This window comes from Onychostoma macrolepis, chromosome 05 (genome assembly GCF_012432095.1).
Source record: "Onychostoma macrolepis isolate SWU-2019 chromosome 05, ASM1243209v1, whole genome shotgun sequence".
NCBI classification, from domain to species: Eukaryota; Metazoa; Chordata; class Actinopteri; order Cypriniformes; family Cyprinidae; genus Onychostoma; species Onychostoma macrolepis.
In genome coordinates this window covers 40881836-40898589 of record NC_081159.1, presented here as the reverse complement: position 1 = coordinate 40898589, position 16754 = coordinate 40881836, and the positions used below count along the sequence as shown (strand labels likewise).

The 16754-nt window shown below is 36.3% G+C and overlaps 1 protein-coding gene across 3 annotated transcripts in view; it reads left to right on the top strand.

The window, feature by feature from the left end:
• The first annotated feature begins 16728 nt into the window (after nt 1-16728).
• The window catches only part of unc5ca (unc-5 netrin receptor Ca), a 148695-nt gene continuing 148669 nt past the window's right edge, over nt 16729-16754 (top strand). For all 3 annotated transcript variants that reach the window (XM_058777217.1, XM_058777218.1, XM_058777215.1), the window contains exon 1: nt 16729-16745. The gene's annotated coding sequence lies outside the window, so the exon portion shown is untranslated. The remainder of the gene's footprint in view (nt 16746-16754) is intronic.

Here is a 16754-nt window from a genome sequence, read left to right as displayed (position 1 = left end):
TTCGCGCCTTCATTAGTGTCTTGCACAGGATTTTGAAAGGCGCTCGTATCTTCATCAACACAAACAGTTTGAGAAGTGTTGCTAATGTGCTGAGTCATTTGCTGAGGGCTTTTCTGATTCAGTCTCCTCATGTTCAACATTTGTACACTCGCATAATGTAGCTCAGCCTTGTTATTGAATGGCACATTTACATACTGCCAGACCCCTGCACGCTCTTCTATAATTCATGCCAAGTAGTTAAATGGCATGAGATGAGATTTAGACGTGTTCTACAGCTGTGCTGAGGAAGCTTTCATATGCTTGCTGTAGTTGAAATATTAAAAAATTAGTTGCTAACTACATTGAAATTGACAGGTGTGGAGTCCACGGGATAAAAAAAATAAGGTAATTGTAACTGTTTATCTCACAATTCTGACTTTATTTCTCAGAATTGCAACTTTATTGGGAATTGCAAGTTTATAACACAAAATAAAAAAAAGATAAAATTACGAGAAAAAGTCAGAACGAGACAAAAAGTTGCTCATTGGTGGAAATGGGCTTCCATAGGGGACAAAACCCATACGGGCAAAAAAAAAAAAAAAAAAAAAATTTATAATAAAAAAAAAAAAAAAAATAATAATATATATATATATATATATATATATTTATTGTTGTGTAATATGCATAAGAATACAATTACCCTGCCTCACTGTTTTATGTATTTAGTTAATATAATATGTCTAATAGTGTATTATTTTGTTTATTTCCTGGAAAAGCCTCATATGGGCAATTATGTAACTGCTACATGGTATTCATTGTAATAAGAAAGTGGTTAATTAACAAAGACGCCACACATGTTGTTGTAACTGTTTTATTGAAAAAGTAGTTTATTAAGGAGTACACCACACATGCTATTGTTTTAAGCATCGATTGAGAAAATGTTTATAACATGTATTAGCAACAGTATAGCTAGAGATGAAACATGTATTAGCAAGAGCGTTGAAGAAAAGAGAAGGTGGACATTACCTCAGCTGGTGTGTTTCAGATGAAGAGTAGAAAACAGCAGAGCAAAGAATCCCAAAGAAGAAAAATGAGAAGATGCAAGGCCTTTCATAAACAACTTCTGAGGGTATTTCCAGTATGATGTCACAAGACATTGAGATCCACCTGCAGTCTATAAGAGACTGAAGTGTGATAATGAAATCAGATGCTGCTTCGAGACCACCTGAAGAGCTCTCCGGCACCAGAACCATCGCTGATATTGCCTTGAGCAAAGAACTTTTTCATATTTATACTTTATTTAATACTCATATACAGTAGTTGTATACAGAATATTTGTATTGCTTACTTACTAATTGTAATAATAAACCGACTTGTATTTATATAACACAAGTCTGCCTCCCTGGCATTGATTTTTAGCTAAGCCAGAACAGACCACGGAGAAGTCTTCTGCGACCTGTTTTGTAAGTATGAACTTAGATGCTTATGAGATAGGACAGATTTGACTTTCTTATTTATATATATACTGTATATATATATATTCTTACATATATATTTGAAATTGATAAATATATTTAAAAATGTATTTCAGGCTAAATGCAAATGTGGATGGAGTAGTATACTAGATACTAATATTTTGGCATTTTCTTCAAATGTGACATACGTGAATGTATTTTCTTGGATTAAAATATATGGAGGGCAATGCTTATGTTTTTTAATTGTTTTCAAATATATATTTATACATTTCACAATATGTTTTCATAAATACACAAGAAATATCTAGAAATATATTGGTATAAAATATATTTACACACACACACACACACACACACACACACACATATGTGTGTGTGTTACCAATACACCCTTGGTAAATATGAGCAAAGACGGCTGTGAAAATAAATTGTTTATCCTTTTGATCTTTCATTCAAAAAATTCACAGAAATCATTGAAATAAAACAATTAAATGTGTTCCACAGGATTATAAATATGAGGAACACAAAGGCCAAATTCCCTTAATCATCCAACACAAGAAGTAAAACCAAAGAATATAGTTCTGATGTGCAGAACAAGATTGTTGAGCTTCACAAAATAGAAAGTGTCCATTTTTTGTATATTTCATCATATATTGGGACACTATACAGTCAACAAGCACCGTTCTGACTCTCTGTGGTCATTAAAAATCCCATGGCACTTTTCATAAAGAGTAGGGGTGTATCCCGGCCAAATTACCTCCACTGGCCCTTGTCAATCACGGCCTCCTAATAATCCCCGTTCATTGAATTGGCTCCATCACTCTCTCTCCTCTCCATCTGCAGCTGGTGTGTGGTGAGCGCACTGGAGCCGTTGTCCTGCGGCTGCTGTCGCATCATCCAAGTGGATGCTGGTTGAGGAGAGACCCCCTCATGAGTGTAAAGCGCTTTGGGTGCTCAGCAATACACAATAAAGCACTAAATAAATGCCTCATTCATTCATATATGCTTTAGAAAATTATCATTTTTTTGGGTACAAAAACAATACGGATTTCTGAATTAAGGTGACAACATTGAACATAAATAAATAAATATACTACTACTAAAACTAAAAACATTATTTATTTTAGTAAACATTAGGTTTACTGTGCAGGGACTCGGAGTAATGATGCTGAACTATTGAAATGAGCTGTTTGAGTGAACACTGGTGCTAAGACAAACCGTGTAGCTGGTTTGACTTCCCAAAGCTATTTAAAAAAAAACGAGGAAAGCTTGTTTTGATTATTGCTTCTATTTATTCGGGTATAAGGCTATGCAGAATGAAAAAAGTGATGTAGCGTGTCTGTCATGTTATACTTGCTGGAAGTAATAGCTTTATGGTGTAAAAGCTAAACAGCTTACATTCAATAATTTGAGGTCGGTACGATTTATGAAGAAATTTATACTTTTATTTAACAAGGATGCATTTAATTGATCAAAAGTGACATTAAATTAATTTATAATGTTAAAAAAAGGTTTCAAGTAAATGAAATTTCCACAAAATGATGAAGCAGCAAACAAATGTTTTCAAAGTTGATAAGCAGCAAATCAGTCTATTGGGATGATTTCTGAAGGACCATGTGACACTGAAGCCGGGAGTAATGATGCTGAAAATTCAGCTTTGAATCACAAGAATAAATTGCATTTTAAAATATATTACAGTAGAAAACACTTATTTGAGATTGTAATAATATTTCACAATATTTCAGTTTTTACTGTATTTTTAATCAAACAAATGCACCCTTAATCTTAGTGACACCAATATAGTGTATGGTAGCATATATGTCACTCATTTAAAGAAACTCTTGTCTTTTATTTTGAAAGTTGTGCTTTCTTGTATTTAATGAAGTTCCTAAACGTAAGTTAGGGAGGAGCGAGCCCATCTAATCTTTCAATCAACAGCCAGAGTATATAAGCAGCTGCTTACCTCTCTCCGGTCTCAGCTGCTCCAGCATCCCTCCACCTCCCCAATCTCCACCTTCTTCTTAGGTACCTTGCCCTTTGTAATCACCTTTTATCATGTCCCTGGGGGGTTTATCAGAGCTCGAGTTGAAGCTGCTTCATCGAGCCACTCATCAGTGGACAGCAAGCCAAATAAGTTTACTATATTTCCTAATGATTATATGGGCAAACAAACTCGTTAATTGATTAGTTAATTTAGTTCTTCTTACCTTTTGTACTTCCAATAAGCTATTTCCATCTTTATTTATACAAGCTTAAATGAGCTTTAAATTGGCTATTATTTCACATGTTATTTGGGATGATTGTTCACTACAGTCATCAAAGTCTGTGAGTTACACCAGTCTTCAGCAACCACATGAAAAATAGTAGAAATAGGACAGATAACAGGTCATTTGAGTAGAAGTCTTCAGCACCAATGAAATGATCATGAAAAACTCATTTGCGCTGGTGCAAGAGACCTTGACTAACATTATAAGTGCACTTCAGGGAGGAAAAGTACATTTACAGGAATATATAATTTCTGGTCATGTTTATTCGTTTCAGAGATGGAAAACATGCTAGTAAATGCATAGGCTTAGCTGAAGAATAGTGTCTTATCGCTCCTGAGAGCAATCAAACACTGACCGACATGACAGAGGTCTGAGATCCACAGAAAACAAACTTAACTAAACCTTCAGACTGAACTAGATTAGAAGTGAAAATGGAAAACCTGAGAGTGCTGTAAGGTCGCGGTGAGTGTTCACCTGAGCATCTTTTCTTTTTTGGAAACCAGGTCACTCTATCCATCAAACACAGCAATAAAGTAGCAGAAGGAGAGGAGATAAGGTGAAGGTTGGTGTGTGTGTGAGAGCGCTAAAGTGGTTTTACGAAAGCCTGTGTGTGATCTGTGCAATGGACTGAAGTAGAGAGAAGGGAAGATGAGGAGATGACACTCGTATCATTTCTGCAGTATGTATGCTGTGTGCAGTATGTGAGTGTTCTGCTTGCATAGAATACCTGTATGACCTGCTGCATATGTGAAAATGTGCCATGTGCAGCTGTGCACTGTTTTTACTGCTGTATCCTACAATTCAATGCACTTCACCTGAACTTTAATTTAATAGTGTGATTAATGAACTGAAAACAATATGGTCCGTGGTTTGTTAACATCTGAATGGAATACTAGCATACTACTTACTGTATACTGCCTATTTTTTTAATGATAGCATTGCTTGTGGTTGGTGTCCATTTATTATTTGAAAAAAAAAAAGGTTGTTTTTCTTTCTTTTTTTTTCTTTTTTACATAATTTAGGATTCCAATCAAACATTTTGTTAAAACAGAGTTTGATTTATAATGACAGTCGATATTTCTGATGATTTCCTGTTTGTTCATCATTGTGGGATATAGTACCTAAAGGAATAGTTTTTTAGGAATAATTTGATGAAAATGTATTTGCCCTCAGGTCATCCTTGAAGGAAGTGCTATTATGGATTATGGACTGCTAGTTTGGTCGGAAGCAATGGTTTAAATTTAAAATGATGGACTGGAGTGGTGTGGGTTACTTGTGGATTATTGTTTTTATCAGCTGTTTGGACTCTCATTCTGATGGCACCCATTCACTGCAGAGGATCCGTTGGTCAGCAAGTGATGCTTTTTTCATTTTTGGTGAACTGCTACTTAAACACTGTGTATACTGTACAGTTGGTCATGTAGGCAAAATTTATGTATGCATACTGTGCACAGTATACATAATAATTCAGTAAATATAGCCCTTGTTGTTGACTCATTTTATTAACCATAGGTTAAAATATTTTCATCCAGCTTTTATTCTCACTTGCAGAATTAAACATGCACACTCTCAGAACAAAGGCACAAAAGCTATCACTGGGACAGTGTCCTTGCAAAAGATACTAATATGTACACTTTAGGTACTAATATGTGCCTTTAATATGTTCATATATGCACCCTTTATGGGTAAACAATGCAACTTTTTGAAAAGGTACCACCCCAGTGACAGCTTTTGTACCTTTTTTTCTGAGTGTATTGTAATGAGGTCATCTGACAACAGTGTAGCATACTACTGTTTGAAATATTTATTACTGCATAATGCATTATGTTCCACATACTATATTTAATACATACAGTATCTCACAGAAGTGAGTACACCCCTCACATGTTTGTAAATATTTTATTATATCTTTTCATGTGACAAAACTGAAGAAATGACACTTTGCTACAATGTAAAGTAGTGAGTGTACAGCTTGTATAACAGTGTAAATTTGCTGTCCCCTCAAAATAACTCAACACACAGCCATTAATGTCTAAACCGCTGGCCACAAAAGTGAGCACACCCCTAAGTGAAAATGTCCAAATTGGGCCCAAAGTGTCAATATTTTCTGTGGCCACAATTATTTTCCAGCACTGCCTTAACCCTCTTGGGCATGGAGTTCACCAGAGCTTCACAGGTTGCCACTGTAGTCCTCTTCCACTCCTCCATGACGACATCACGGAGCTGGTGGATGTTAGAGACGTTGCGCTCCTCCACCTTCCGTTTGAGGATGCCCCACAGATGCTCAATAGGGTTTAGGTCTGGAGACATGCTTGGCCAGTCCATCACCTTTACCCTCAGCTTCTTTAGCAAGTGTTTGGGGTCGTTATCATGTTGGAATACTGCCCTGTGGCTCAGTCTCCGAAAGGAGGGGATCATGCTCTGCTTCAGTATGTCACAGTACATGTTGGCATTCATGGTTCCCTCAATGAACTGTAGCTTCCCAGTGCCGGCAGCACTCAAGCAGCCCCAGACCATGACACTCCCACCACCATGCTTGACTCTAGGCAAGACACACTTGTCTTTGTACTCCTCACCTGGTTGCCGCCACACACGCTTGACACCATCTGAACCAAATAAGTTTATCTTGGTCTCATCAGACCACAGGACATAGTTCCAGTAATTCATGTCCTTAGTCTGCTTGTCTTCAGCAAACTGTTTGTGGGCTTTCTTGTGCATCATCTTTAGAAGAGGCTTCCTTCTGGGTCTACAGCCATGCAGAACAATTTGATGCAGTGTGCGGCGTATGGTCTGAGCACTGACAGGCTGACCCCCCACCCCTTCAACCTCTGCAGCAATGCTGGCAGCACTCATACGTCTATTTCCCAAACACAACCTCTGGATATGACGCTGAGCACGTGCACTTAACTTCTTTGGTCGACCATGGCGAGGCCTGTTCTGAGTGGAACTTGTCCTGTTAAACCACTGTATGGTCTTGGCCACTGTGCTGCAGCTCAGTTTCAGAGGGGTGTACTCTACTCACTTCTGTGAGATACTGTAGTAGGCATGTTTTTAGGACGGTAGGGGGTTGAGTTGAGTTTAGAAATGCCAACGGTTCAGATAATTTAGACAAAACTTACTCAAATAGACATGCAATGAGGTCAAGTGACCTCACAGTAACTTAATATAGTTTGAAACACTTGTTTACTGCAAGACTCTTCTGCTCACAAAGGCTGCATTTATTTGATCAAAAATAGAGTAAAACACTATGAAATATTAATACAATTTCAAATAATTTACAGTTAATAATTACAGATTCTAATTAAATATATTTTAAAATGTATTTTATTCCTGTGAACCAAAGCTGAATTTTCAGCCTCATCACTCCAGTATTCAGTATCATATGATCCTTCAGAAATCACACTAATATGAAACCAGTTGCGTTGCTTAATACTTTTGTGGAAACGGTGATGCATTTATTTTTCAGGATTCATTAATGAATAGAAAGCTAAAAAGAACAGCATTGACAGCCTTTATTGTCATGTTTGATCAATTTAATGCATCCTTGCTGAAAAAGCTTTTTTCTTTTGAACAGTAGTCCACTAGTAGCATGCATTGCATTCTGCGCAGTATAATAGTATTCTATTCCAAATACATTCTAGTAGATGTTTATAAGCTTCCCATAAACCTCTGCATGAACCGTTGCATTATCTTCAGAGGAAGAGAGTGGGGAATTTCATAATCAAGCGCTTGTGTGCTTTTTGTACACTGATTTGATTTGGTGAAGTGTCTGATGATGTTATCCTGAACTTTGCACAGTCAAAGCTACTACAAGATTAATGCATTCATTCATATATTTATTTATATATTTACATAAGTACTTTTCTGTTTACCTTTCACAACAGACAGATTAGAGGACAGGAAAGATGTGAGATGCCGTAATCCAATTTGTCCACCACTTTGAATTATTACCATGAGTGCATCTGTGTGTGTGTGTGTGTGTGTTTGCTTTGAGAGTGCTTTCCGCTTGTAAAGCTGAAATTTTGCAGTCTTTTTTGTGTTTTGTTGTTTGCATTCACGTCAACATCGCACAGCACTGATGTGATGTTTACAGTAATCTAATATCATGTTTGTTGTGACGTTTGCTCTGTACTCTTCATATGAGCTTTTCATTTGCTCTTTGGCTGCATGATGTCTAAATAAAGCCTGAAAGGAAAGTTCAAAGTTTCATATTGTTCTGAACTTCTGATAAAGAAGAAAAAAAAAAACACGCTTAATATTCCATCACCATGGAGACCAGACATGGAAACTATTCAACTTGGAAATAAGATGAAACTAAAAATAATATGCAAGTACAACATATTACAAAGCATCACAGATCTCAATGAATGCTGGACTCTCTAATGTTAATGGGCAATTTATTGACATGCCCCTGAATGTTAATTTATGTTTGGTTTGTGCATTTTTCTAAATATGCATAAGCAAGCCTATAGGGGAAATTATGTTGGATGAAAGTGTTTTAATTGATTTTAATGTACTTTTTTTCTTTCTTTCCTTTTTAATTTTAGTTTTAGGTTTTAGTTCTAGTCAATTTAGTTCTTCATCTTAAATTATGTCATTTAGTTTCTAAGGCAACATTTATAATTTTCTTTTACATTTTTTTTTTAAAGTTTAGGTTTGCCATTTTATTTTATTATTTTAAATTAGCAAAAACAATTTTAATAGTTTTATAACAACACTGAGACTCAAATGAGTTTGCAATTTATTTCCTTCATGTATCAACTTTATTCTAATCGCACATATTTCTTCTAACTCATTTGTATTTAGTCATAAATAAATAAAGTCAATAGTTGTATTTTTTATTTTATTTTATAAATTTTTCAATATTTCTTTTTAGCTTTAATTTATATTTCATTTTTTATTTCAGTCATTTCAGTTCTTAAACTTACCTAAAGTTTAGGTTTGTCATCTAATATTTTTTATTTTATTATATAATAAAAATTAAATTTATTTTGCTGTATTTCAATCCTTAAATAATGATCCTAAAACTAATTTTTAGTTTTTTATTTATTCATAAATAAATCAATAAAACATCAGTAGGCTAGTTGTTGGACAAGAGTATAGCAATTTAAATATATTTGTTGCCCAGATCATTTAGTTTTGGAAGATTTTGATGAGAAATGTGAGTTGAGGAATTGAGATCTCTGACTTTTGATTGCAGAGTCTTGGTAAATCTGAGCACAGTTTGATACATTGTTGAGACTGCTTTTAAAATGCTGCAGGAAACACCGTGAGCTTACTGTGGTCATCTTTACAGTAGACACGTCTGAGAAGAAGGATACTTTAATCTCACTGCAGTCTAGAAGAAACAATTGAGATATTAAAGCAAGCTCATTTGTGATTTTTCTTTCCTTTGTGTGAGTGTGTGTGTGAAGTAATTGAATGTGACAGATAGAGGCTGCGGGTCACTGTGAGTTTTCTCTCTCCAGACATAAGGTAAGTCAAAAAGGTCACAATCAGATGTGCTTCCAATCAACAACACAGTACGTGTGCTCATGTGTGCTCGCTCCCTGAGGCTCACACGGTGCAGGAACATGTTAAACAATCAGTTCAGTTCTCTTCTGCTATGTATATATATATATTATCTCTGTCTGTACTGTATATGTTCAAGAGCTGAAGATATGAGATGTTTCATGCTGTGTTGATTTCCTCATAATGACTTCAACCTCAAAGCCCAGCAATGTCACATTCGGAGACGCTCAAGCATTTATGTAAGTAACGTAATAATCTGTCGCATGGTTTGGATCCATCATTGGTGGAATCGTTTTAAAGGTTTTAGTTATTGCACAGAGTTGAAAAAGTTCTACGAAAGTCCTCTTTATCTTTCACATTTCACCCACAAAAAGTGTGAGTTTCAAATGTAACCTTTGGCTGCTGCGGATGTTAATGTAAATAACCTTAGAACAGTAAAAGTTACATTTGGAAAAAAAACACCTTCAGAATGATCAGTTTTGAAGTTTATGCAAGGTTACAGAATCTAGTTTCCATGGTGATTTTATTGTCTATTCTGTCGGTGACTTGTGACCCTGACCGTGACCCCTGGAGCAAATGTATTTATAATTCAGGACAAAATAGACATACTAATAGTAATACTGCACTGTTTCAGTTTATTAATAATCTGGCCTTGGGGAACATTTTACATTTAGATAATTGGAAAATGCTGACAAGATTACATTTTGAAAGCGCATGTACACTGGCACCATTTGGACACTTAAGGACATGTCTCTAATTGTAAAAAATTAAGTTTGCCTGTGTTTTCATATTTGATGCATCATTTGCAGTGCAATACAATGTTGCAAAAGCCTGATGATCATATTTGATACATTTTTCTAAAAATAGATGTATGGAAAATCAGGTACATTCTTAAAAATAAAGGTGCTTCACGATGCCATAGAAGAATCTTTTTGTCTAAATGGTTCCATAAAGAACCTTCAACATCTGAAGAACCATTCTGTTTCACAAAAGGTTCTTTGTGGCGAAAGAAGGTTCTTCAGGTTATAAAAATGTAAGCAAGAGATGGTTCTTTAAAGAACCTTTGACTGAATGGTTCTTTGTGGAACCAAAAATGGTTCTTCTATGGCATCGCTTGAAGAACCTTTTGAAGCACCTTTATTTTTAAGAGTGTAAACCTAAATTGGTTCAGTCCAGTAAGTGTTCATCTTCAAATATTATTAACAACATACAATCTATTCTTATGTTTATTTCAGTAAAGTCAGTAAAGATTTCACTGCAAAAAGACACGTGAACCACGAGCTGAAAGTGGATGTTTTTACAGTTTACTTGCCAAAAAAGTATAAACTATCACTCAGATGACAGAAGGCATGCAGTAGATTGTGAGCAACAGGTTTCTCAGCAAAGTTTTGATCATATTTATTATTTAGAGACCTGGAAATTACTGGAAATTCGCATATCGAATATGAATGTCATTGCATTAGATACAAAGTATCAAACCAAATGGAATTTTCTGCAAACAAAGATGACATAAACACACATTTCAAGCACAACATTTCACAGAAAGACGTTTGTTTGGTTTGAAATGATAAAATAATAGGTGTACATCTGTGTGAACTTGAGGAGAATTGACTTCATAAATCCACTAAAAATCACCAAAACACCAGCTGATTCAAAAACACTGAGCAAGACGTAATGAAGTGAACAATAGTAAAAAGCAGTTGAGACAAGCAGATAGAATATTTTATTATCTAATGATTTTCTTTGAATAATGTCCTATAATGCTGGAACTGACTTCTAGCCTTCAGATGATCTGCTGAGACCATCACAACCTTCAAAAACAGCTGAAGACACAGATCCTCCTCCTCCACCACCAGCCCTTAAAACTAATCCATAACCATAAATAAAACCACTTTCCATTAGCATTTTAAGTTCCTTTTCTTCCACAGTTACATTTCTGCTTTGACTTTGGTTTATAATTTTTGGTTTAAACCTAGAACTTTTTATTTATTTGCATTCATTTGATCAGAAATACACTAAAAACACTATATTTTGAAATATCATTTATTCCTATGATGCAAAGCTGAATTTGTAGCATCATTACTCCAGTCTTCAGTGTCACATGATCCTTCAGAAATCATCACGCATTTCTTATTATTATCAATGTTGAAAACAGAGCTTTTATATATTATATATATTTTTTAACATTTTGCAACAGTTATGCAAAATTCAAAAGACATTTAAAAACTTTTAGTTAAAACAGATTTTTGCAACATTATGAATGTCTTTAACTTTTGCTCAATTAAATGCATCCTTGCTAAATAAAAGTATTAATTTCATTCTCGTTATTTGCCTTCTGCTCTAAATCCCAATTCAATTTCAACCAGTCTGTGATTGATCCGTATAAGCCTGTTTGTTCACAATATTGCTAAAGCATTAAACTGTTATCTGGCAGACGTTTTGACATTTAAAGACCCGGTTACTGTCGATATGAAAACCAGCTCGTTATTGACAGAACAACATGTGGAGTGAACAGAAACACTTACACACGCACATGGAAAGAAAAGATGGAGAGCGAAAGAGAGAGAGAGCAATACAAGCAAATGAGAAAATAAATGAGCATAAGGAACAAGGTTTTCGTTTGATCACTCACTGATGTTTGAGGCAAATGTGTGTGTGCGTTGGCGTATGTGTGTGCTTGTGCTGTTCTCCCAGAGACCGACGTCTCATTAAATCCAGCAACTCTGACACAAACAGCCGATTCTTGAGCGGATCTGATGCCACTGCTGGCACACTGATTGTACTCATTTCTGCTCTAAAGATGACATATTCTACACGTTAGCACTGTGCTTTTTCCATAAGTCCACTTATAATGTACTGTAAATCAAGATTTATTTCCTAAAAACAGTCATAACTTATTTCTGCTGAACACCAACAAAGATATTTTAAAGAATGTGTGTAGCCAAACAGTTTCTAGTCTCCAATGACTTCCATAGTATTTATTTATTTTTTTTCATACTATGAAAGTTAATGGGTACCACCAACTGTTTGGTTACAGGTTTGGAGCAACATGAAGCTGATTAAATGATGGTGGAATTAGTCCTCTACCTCACTCAGTCGCACCACTTTCACTCAGTTAGCAGAAATCTTTGATTAATGATAATCGCTATGTCATTCATTGCAGTTTCGGGAATGAATCTGTGAGTAAATGTATTCAAATTCTGAAAGAATTACAGCCTAGAAAGCAGGAAGAGCACTCCCCTTATAATCACTGAAAAGCTACTCCTAGTCAATCTCATTTCGTTATAATCAATGAAGCTCCACACAGCGTGATCACGTTCCTGTCTACACCTTGTTTGTCATAACATGAGGATTCGCAAGCGAACAGAACTCAGCATTGAACAAAACTCCTGCGTTTTGAGCGGCGAGTGGGTTCTGACTAACTTAGACACCTCTGATTGGCCATTGCATAACAGATATGTCTGTGATTGCTCAAAGCTGCAAAAACATGTAAATAGAAAGCTTTAACCAGATATGAAAAGCCCCACCCGCATGTTGACGTGAGTGGTTACAACATTTGTGATGTAGAAAACGGGTGGTTTCAAACTGTGTTTATTTTAGTAAGCCGAGAAAATACTCAGCAATGTGTTGACTGATGAATTTGCACATGGTATGTCTTTAAGCGTATTAAAAACACCAGATAGACATGTAAACAATATGCTAAAACCTTGATTTTCACCACAGGGGAACTATAAGAACGCTTGGATATTTGTACTGAAAAATACTAATGCTGAATTCACACTGCACAATTTTCAAAGTGGTCTGATCACCATTGTTTTCACACTGCATGACTGATTTGCCTACGATTTTTGAAAATTGGGGCTAAAATCATGCAGTCTGAACTAGGCATAAGAAAACTGGTTAAGTAACCTCAGATTTGCAACATAGAGTGTTAAGCGGTAAAAGATGTACTATCACGTCACATCTGGTAGGATACTAACTCGTTGCTGTGCACTTGCTAGGGTGTTCTGTGTGGTTGCATACTAGTTCTAATCTCTGATATTCTGATCCCTAGACGTTTAATGAAGTTCAGTACTATAAAGTTAGAGGTATGTTCAAATCAACACTAAGCATGAGCAAAATGTGGAATACTTGAGACCAGGGGTCACCAAACCTGGTCCTGGAGGGCCGGTGTCCTGCAGAGTTTAGCTCCAACTTGCCTCGACACACCTGCCTAGGAGTTTCAAGTATACTTTGACTAGCTGTGTTTGATAAGGGTTGGAGCTAAACTTTGCAGGATACCGGCCCTCCAGGACTGAGTCTGGTGACCCCTGCTTGAGACTTTATGAACTCAGTGGTCAGCGATTTTCAGGACTTGTAAGTAACTTGTAACTGTTAAAAACGTGAGTGAAATGCTTTATCATCAGCCTGTTTTGTGATTTCTGATTCAGTATTTTACACAATACGTTAAAAAGCTTGGACAAAAAAGTTAGCCAATGTGGACTAGAAGCAGTAAAAAGTGGTATTATGCTTCAAAATGTATAGTACGTCATAAAGGCGCAGTTCGAGCAAAAGCCGCCTGTACCGTCATTGCCGGGTCACGGACAAACATATTGGCACTTTAACTGTGAAGATGTGAGGATGTGAACTCATACACGTCTGATTATCATCCGAGCGTGTGCCGGTGACCCTGCTCCCGACTCGACTCACGGCTTCATTAAAATGACAGTTCTGTCATGCTGATGAAGTCCACCGGCGAACGAGTGCTGACGTGACCCTCGGGTGAGTGAAAGCCCGGTTCAGAAGCGGTTCGCTCTATTTCTTGATCTCTCGTTGCTGTGTCTGTTACTCAGAGAGTATTGATGTGTGTGTATGTGAGTGTGTGATGGGGTGAATCCAATCACAAACTCATTTTATGGAGGTAATTTTCTTCAAGGTGACTCAATTCGGCCTTTATATATTGAAGCTAAATGTACTGATGTCACTGTAAAAAAATCTCAAACTCAGCACCCACTGGCTCTCTCTCTCACACACACACACACACACACACACACAAGAGTGCAGCGCTGCAACACACAGATACAGCAGACAGGATGCCAATCACCCAGCGCTGAGTGCCTGTCAAGCGAGGAGTTTTGCCGCAGAGTGATTTCGACAAACCGTAGGAGCGACCCAATCTCACTGCTATACAAATACTATGATGCATACTTGCTTCTGTAACTCGCGAGGGCGTATAGCGAATGTTTTTGGGCATCCGCTGGGGTTATGGATGCCGGGATAGACTTCTTACCTGAAGAAACGTGCTGCGATCATATCGCTGCCATAACTGAATTATCTCCACAATAGCGGCACTGACTCGGTTATGGCCATGTTGAATAGAATGAACAACAGATAACGCTGGCACAGTGGGCTATCTGAAGATTGTGTTTGCCCAAGTCTATGTGCTTGTGTGTGTTTGCCTGCATATTATTCATCGCTATTGGATTTTGGAGGTGTGATGCCACAAGTGATATCAGTGTTTCACTGGCTGGAAATGATTCCGCCACTGGAATCCGATGCACATCTTTCTGGTTATTGACCATGAGCAAATTTAACATGACCAACAGTAGTGTTGTGTATACTCTATGCTGTGTGTGGTTTAATTGTTTCTTTGGGTTCTATTTTGCAATAGAATAATAAAGAATAATAACATAAAAAATACAATAAATATTGCAAATCATAATAATAGTACAAACACAGCTAATTATTTATTTTATAGCATCTTTCTACAGCTCAAAATGAAACATAAGAATACTATAACAATAAATATTTATTTTGTGTTTTTATATTTATTTATTTTCTATGGCATCGTCCTTAAGTTCTTTTCACAATGTTAAAATTATTCTTAGGTCAAGTTATAGGCCTATGTTTTTTTTTTTTTTTTTTACCTTTAAGGTATTCCAAAGTTTTCCAAACTTTCATGAACACAAGTGTTGCTTCTTGATGCCATTCTTTCTGCTGCAATCTACTCAATATGATTTTTAAAGTAGAACCAACAAGCACAGCAGGTAAGTTGGATTTATGCATTTTTTAGTTCAAATAGGCCTAGCCTCAAAAAACTTGTTTTGTAATTCAGTCCCATTCGCCCTGTTCCTACCCAGCATGCACCGGGGCATGAATCATTAATATAGTCGCATTTGACCAGTTTTATTTACTGTTGCGTTGATTTTGTTGGCACGTTTATAACTTTTATTCTGCTATACCACGGAGTATCCCATTTGTCATGCATCTGATCTTAAAGTTAACTTAACTTAACTTAACTTAAATCAACCAGAAGGAGTCAACGTCAAACCCTTTTTGGTCTCGCTCCAATCTTTACCTGTAGCCATCTGAGTCAAATTCAAGGCTTTGATGATGGCCTTCAGGACTTCCACTGGAACAACATCCTCCAAATTCAACACACACCTAAAAATGTATGATCCATTTCGTCTTCTACGAGTGAGCAGCACATGGTGGTTCCATCATAACATTGCTTTCCAAAACTTTAACTCCCTTTGTTTCCTGGTGGTAGAGCCAGCCTCCAACCTCCACCTGATCTGCTGAGACCATCACTCCAGAAACAGCTAAAGACACCTCTTATGTGAGCACTTAAACCACCACGGTAAAAGGCATGTCCTATAAATAAATTCAGTTCTAGATTCTGTAAGCCTACTATCAAAACTTGGCATTTGAGCTATTGCAAGTATTTATGGCTCTTGTATGATAAATTGCTTAAGGTGTTTTTCATTTGTAAGTTGCTCTGGATAAAAGCATCTGCTAGCTAAATGACTAAATGTACAGTATCCATCTTATTTTTTACGTAAAACCGGGCACAGGCATTTGTAACTTTAATGTGCAAGGTTTTCCTGTCATTCGTTTTCAGTTAAGCCAATATTTTTAGCTGTACAAAACAGCTGCTGCTTGATATTGCAAACTGATATTTGTTATTATTATATTAGCCCATTTGTTATCATAATGTATTGCAGTAATTATAAACACACCGGTTTGTAGCACAAATAGATTTATCCTTGACTGCATTTCATTTGATCCTATCTATAGACCTAATGTAGCCCCGCCCCTTTTTATTACTGCTGTCTTTGTCTTCTTCTTCTTCTTTTGTGTTTAATGGCGGTTGGCAAACCAGCTTAAGGTGCATTTCCGCCACCTACTGGGATGGAGTGTGAGGCCTTGATGAACGAAACTATTATACTCTACACTGTAAAAAGTGATAAGTTGACTTAACTTAAAAAAATTGAGGAAACCCGTTGCCTTAAAATTTTTAAGTAAATGATAATTCAAAAAATAAGTTAAGTGAATTGTCAAGTTCACAACTTTTTTTTCTAAAATTATTATTTACTTAATAATTTTAAGGCAATGGGTTTCCTCAATTTTTTTAAGTTAAGTCAACTTATCACTTTTTACAGTGTAAAAAATAAATAACTAAATAGAAACAAACAAACTAACTACATTGTGTCGTTGTCTTCTATCCTCCGGTTTGTATTTCCACAGCATGAAGGTAAAGTCG